Raw genomic sequence first — 6619 nt, forward strand, 5'->3', positions numbered from 1 at the left:
TTATTAAATATTTAATTTGCAATTATCTTCAACTTATATCGCTGGCATTAGAAGATAACACCTTATCGAAGCATTAATTGGCTTGGGATTAACTTCTACTAGATTCAAACATTTATTTCACATGTTTTTTTTCTTAACCAATAAATTTATCTCTTGAAAAAGTATTATAATTGTTATTATATTAATTATTATTTGGTTGATTATCAAATTTAAAATACAATTTTTCCAAATTTTCAATTCTATTAACCTTTCTTTACACATTTTTGAAGTCATTGCTAATTACGTTGTAAGGTGTTTCCCTCTGAAATGAACTTCCATAAAATCTACTTGTCACCCCTGTGTGCCGTTAAATTATGTGTTAGACGATTAGAGGATTGTTAATCGTTTAATCAAGAGAAGGTAGTTGAGTAGTTGGAACTGTTCATGATATTTGAAACAATTGAAAACAGTTGTGGTTTACTGACTCGAGTTCCTACTCCATGTTCCCAGCACCATCCGAACATCGAAGGTTCTTTGTAGGAAGGGGCCTCTGTAAAACTGAGGCACCATTCTAATTTATCTCGCATAATTTGTTGTCTAGTTCGATACCACCATACCTTGGCAACATGGTAACTCTACACCATTCTTTCTCATATTTGCAGCTTGTTCAGGTTTTCACAAAAACCTCAGCAGCACACAGGGAATCTTATGAGTACGTTTTCATTACACTACTGGAAATTGATGAAAAGGCCCTAACCTTCCTCTTCTATAAAAATCTTGTGGCTACCGTCGCAGTTTTGTCAAGGAATGAACCTCACGTCACCGCAACCATCGCAGGGTTTGGAATGACCCTGCACAGGGAAGCATTCCAGATACTTAGCTAACTCCCCTATTTCATGTAGTTGTTGAATTTCCTCAACCCCGCCAATGTATTTTCCCCCAATAAACAACCTAGGCACTGGCATGGGCTTCCCCAGAAGATCTTGCAATCCCTGCTGAAAAGGGGAATGCATGGAAATATCATGTTCATCGACTGAAACCCTAAAACCTCGAAGAATCAATTTCATAGTTCAAAAATCTTCAAATGTTTTCCTTATTCCCCTCAAGCTCGTGAAATACAGAACCACCTTATCTTCTCCCCCGGGGGGAGCCCTCAACTTAGCATTTTTTATAGAGGATTTTTTGGATATGGGGGGTCGTTTGGTCGACCTCTCATCTATTATCTGCTGCAAAGTATTCACCCTCGCCTGAATGCTACTAGATCGGAGCCTGAAATATTTGCCTGGGGTACCCTTTTCATCTTCTTCGCTCTTGTTTCCCATGCTTCCCTGACAGACCTCTGAAACGGGCTCCATCAAATCTCTGGGGGAAATTTCATCCATGGCTTTCTTGAATGTAGAAATGAGATGCGGATCAAATAAGGTCAGATATGAATCGTCTGATGGCAATTGTTGCGTCCAAATGGTTTTCGTGATTGAATCTGTAGGAGTCAAGGGCGAATCCTCCCCAGAGGAAGAAAAGCCGTTGAGAAATCCATTGCCGTTGTCGAAATTTTTCTTCAGATTCATGTTGGGTGTTGTTGAAGACGCCTGCGAATTTTCATCTGCAATTTTTACGCCAGGGGTAACCTTGTGCGATATAGAAACCTGACAACTGACAACCCAAAAACTTCAAGAACTTGAAGAAGATATAGTATATTGGGTAAGATTTATTGTTTCCAATTCTAGAAGAGAAAAATCCTTTCTGACTCATGTCACAATTTTCACTCATACTTCTCTAAAGTTAAGAATTCTACTTATCAACGGTCCAATGCATTCACAGACTTAGGGATCGTTTCACTGCCTTTGTTGAACATGGAATTATAATTTTGTATTGGGAGAAACATATAAAGAGTACTGCTCATTGAAGTTTTTTTCAAGCTTTTCTCAGGATTATTGAATGTATTAGAACTAACTTCAGAAGATGGAGGAACCAAAATACGTTTCTGTAGTGGATTACTTTTTACTATAAAGGAAATTTGAGTTTCATCAACATTGAGTTCATTAGCGCTGTTCTGATACTCAACAACAGATGTGTGGTAGGTTATATTCCTTTCTGATGATTGGTTTGGTTTATTATTTGACATTTCCTCCATGTTATATTTGTCCTTTCCCATTGAAATATTTAACAAATCCCCATATCTATATTCTTCTTTATTTCTTGTTGAATAGGGTCATTGTGGATTTCTTCTATCTTTATTTTTGCAGTTAACGTGGACAATTTTTTTTCACCTTCTGGTAGGCGTTGGACACAAACATCACTTCTAGTGGCATCTGGAATGCCATAAATTTCTTGACAATTTTAACGTGTTCTCACACTAATAGGAAGTCCGGAAAGAGCATCTATTTTAGTTGCTTGACCTTCATCATTATTCTCATCAGAATCTATCGAATCACTATAAGTAACTGGAAGAAGATCTAGACACTAATAGGAAGTCCGGAAAGAGCATATGTTTTAGTTGCTTGACCTTCATCATTATTCTCATCAGAATCTATCGAATCACCATAAGTAACTGAAAGAAGATCTAGACCTGATATTTGAGACATTTCTGAAGCACTGAAGACAGATAATGAATTTGGCATGCTTGCGACATTTAAAGTTGACGAGTTTGGGGATTCTTTCCAATTCTTTGGATTAGAATGCCGACAACCATTTTCTAAGAATTGTCTGTCCCTGGGCATTTTCCTGTTTAGTCCATAATTTATGTTCTAATTTGCTAAATATACAATGAAATATAAAACAAATAAGTAAGCCAAATCCCCTTCAATCAATGTTTTAAAAAGGTGTCAGCATTGTGAGTCATTTGCCATGCTCCCATGTTTATGTTATTGAAAAACATAGAATGACTAAATGTTGAACCAATTGTTTCGGTTACTAGGCTTTTCTATCAACTAAAATTCCTGCAATTACAACCTTTTGACACAGAGGCTTCCCTTCTATACGAACCTGATCAAAGGCACTCTCCTTGGATGTGACATGCTTGAGATTAAAATCTTGAATTGAGTCAACTTCTGCCTTGCTTAACATGACAAAGCTTTCCCCTCAAAGCTATGATATTTTTGTCCCTTTTCTTCACCAAGTGTTTTCTTGTTGTGAACACAACCTCTACATGCAGATTGCTCTTTGTAGTTTGGTTAACAAAAAACAATTTTCTACATAGACTAGGAATATAAAAAAGTGTTTTTCAACATAAACTTTACCAGTTAGATGTAGTGTTAACGACCACAACAAATGTCGAAGCAATTTGCAGTGGTAATTAAATATTTCTTGCTTGTCTTAATAGAGAATGATTTTCAGGTCACATTTTTAAAGAACATATCATTAGCTTAGTGTTAATGCATTTAAAAGATCGTATTACAATTCTGTGAAATTTCCTTTATGTTTTCTCCTTTTTTTCTGGTTTCAATTTCCAGTTTTTAAAGTTGAAATGAGCTCTAGCCTACAATGCTATGTATTCATAAACACGTTTATTTACGATAAGACCTTTATCTCTGACAAAGCTTTTTCTAAATTAATAGATTGCTAACATTTGTTATCTATAATTTTCACAACAAAATCTATGAGCATTCAAGTTGTCTATAAATTTCAGATATCAGCAAGAAGAAGCAAGAATTGAAGCTTTGGTCAATCTCAAGACTTCCAAAGCTGAAGCTGCAACCAAAAATCTTAAAGTATAAGGAGTGTGCCTATAAATATTGGTACACATTTAAGAATATTTCTATAATTTTAGTTGTTTACAAAATTTTGAAAAAGTGAATAGATATGTTGATATTTAGGTCATTGATGTAATGCACACACTATATGGATAATGGATTTCTGCACTTTATACGCAACCTTTGGTACAAATGTTAGTTATATTTAAATCATATTTAATAAAGCAACATGAAATTTTCGCTTGACATTGATACGTGACATCTATAACTTCATGATCATGTCACATCCGACTTCCCACTGCATAGAGATTGACAACTTTCAATGTTTAGATTACAATCGAAGATCTCTTGCCCTGGCCAGTGACTGTTCGCGAAATACGGCCATCCAATCGGATTGCGAGAAGATGCGGTATGTGCTTGGGATCTTAAAAGCATCTATATTCTTTATGCCCGGTATCTTTCTCGCATCTATTTCCCATGAATTGCTGTCCACAGGTTCCAATGTACCACGTGGGTGGCTAATAGCTACCCCCAACATATATTTATACATCCGATGGTGTTACTAGTGCAGATATATAGTTTCTCTGGAGCTCAATAATATGGAGGGACTGGATTTTCTAATGGATAATCTTCGGCACTTGAGTCCATTATTGGGTTACACAATAGTCTGGGTTTCAGAAGTTGCTACCAGTTGCTGGACCTGGACTGGTTTGGTTTTGATTGTTTTTTTGAGTTTATGGGGATTCATTGGAATTAAGGGTTTCCAAATTGTCTTCTCATGGTGGGGCAAACAAGCCAATGTGACGGTTATGCTTCAGTCCTCTTATTCCTGTAATTCCAATCATGCCGCAGCAAGGAATAATAGCACTGCCTTTGCTGATGATAATGGCAGCTTCTGCAGAAATATGTGTGTGGACGATTTCCACGTCTTCACATACAAGGGAGAAGGTCTGGCGGAGAGAGGCATATACACAAGGAGGTCTAAGAACAGGAGTAAGAATTCATCCATCATTGATAGCTTAACGCTATGCGATTCTGAAGAGGGTCTGGGTAATTGTATAGAAAGTCCTGCATGTTTACTGCAGGCTAAAATGATGTTTATCATTGAGAAATCATCATCGTTCTCTGCTGCCAAATCTGTACCATCTCCTCTGAGATTTGGGGAAAGGGAATTGGAATCACTCACCTCAGATCAGCAACTGGATTGCTTAGCTGGATGTTTGAGTAGACTTTCTAAGCATGAGCAGCTCTGTTCAGCAGATGAAATTGGGGTAAACAAATGCAGAAGTATAGAGGAGCCTATGCCGGATTGCAGAGGTAAGATTAATTTTGCTTCAGATTTTCTTTATGAAGTGCAATATAAGGAAAAATGCAAAGGGGGTTTGTTAGTTATGAATGATGGTGAAGGTGAAAGCAGACTGCTGGGGCCATGCTTGTCAGATAACTGTGTTGACCTAGGTCTGTGGCGAAGGCTTGCATCATTTGAAATTCAGTTTGGGTGGGACAGACTGCAGTCTTTAAGGTTGGGTTATGATTGGAATTGGAATTGCTGCACAGGCGGGTCTGGATTGAATTTCGATAAATTTTCGAAATATTTAGTCCAAGATATTAACGTCGCTAAGGTCTCAGACAGGTCAAAGAGCAGCATTGTGAAGACTTTCTGCCTCCAAGAGGATGCTGTATCTGCAGTTGACATTGTATGGAATATGGATTTATCAGCTACCAGCACAATAGATAGCACTGTCCACCTCTGGGATATTGAGGTGGGTAAATGTCTGAATAAGATGATGCTCAACGACTATGGAATTGTGGGCGCTCATATTGAGAATAGCCCTGGATTCCTATTAAGCGGTATGGTGATCAGAGAGGAAATTCCTTCATTGTTTGTGTGGGACCCTAGGGATTTTCTCAAGCATCTAAATTTCTCTGTGGGAAATATGTCAACATTTCACAATGTACAGTTTAATGACAATAAGGTTTGTGTTGCTGATTGTTTTAATGAGCGGCTGTTTGATTTAAGGATGATAGCTGGTTCATCGCCGGTCGAACTATGTCATGCAAAGCTGTCAACATAGAATACTTCCTTGGAAGGTTTTCATCTTCATCAGTCATAACGAAAAAGATGAAGATGGAATTGTATAAAGCTGGAGGTCTTTAAGCTCTTATTGACCAATTTTTAGAAGCTCTCTCATAATTGCTGGTACCTTATTGAAGTGCGATATTCGATTATTTTATGCAATTTGTCTCATTGAAAACATCATAGAATGAAAATATAGCTAAGGAATCAAATCTTAATCAAAGTGCATATTAAATATGATTGTAATGTAAATATGATATCTTTAGATACAATCTTACAAGTTCAAAGGGCATTTCCAATCTCTTACTTGGATTTGTTAATGAAAGCAATGAAATGAAATGAGTATGAATTTTTTTTTTAATTAAAAAGAAGTCATTTAAAATGAATATACAAGTTTTTCCATTTACTTTTTCATTACTTGTAAATGAAACTAGATATGGAAATTTGTACCAAAAAATTATCATAAGGGTGTAATGATTGTTCCCCTAATAATATTGAATATGATGATGTTTATGAGTGGTATAAAAAGCATATACCACATGTACGTTTTCCATTTCATGGACTTGGAGGCAATGAGTGAGCCATAGGTAAAGCGGGTATGGGAAGCCAAATGGATACCACTATTGTAGTACTTGCACGCTAACTCTTATCACTTAGGTTGAAAGCGATGGGTTGCCTCCACTCTCTTTTTTATAACTTTATTACTGGTTAAGACTTTTAAAACATGTTTTAAAGTCTACTAATTATATAAAAACACTAGCAAATGATAATTTAAAGAGATACAAATTCAAAAAATCTTTATTTCAAGAGATTCATGGTTTTATCGGCGAAGCCTATCTAAGTTTCTTTTGATACCCATGAGTGGCATGGA

General features: G+C 36.5%; 1 pseudogene; it reads right to left on the reverse strand.

The window, feature by feature from the left end:
* Positions 1-665: 665 nt before the first annotated feature.
* LOC149175750 (uncharacterized) lies at positions 666-2113 on the reverse strand (annotated as a pseudogene).
* Between the last annotated feature and the right edge of the window lie 4506 nt (positions 2114-6619).

Source organism: Pinus tabuliformis, chromosome 4_1 (genome assembly GCF_031772625.1).
Source record: "Pinus tabuliformis cultivar Carrire ecotype Pingquan chromosome 4_1, CPIR1, whole genome shotgun sequence".
Lineage (NCBI taxonomy): Eukaryota > Viridiplantae > Streptophyta > Pinopsida > Pinales > Pinaceae > Pinus > Pinus tabuliformis.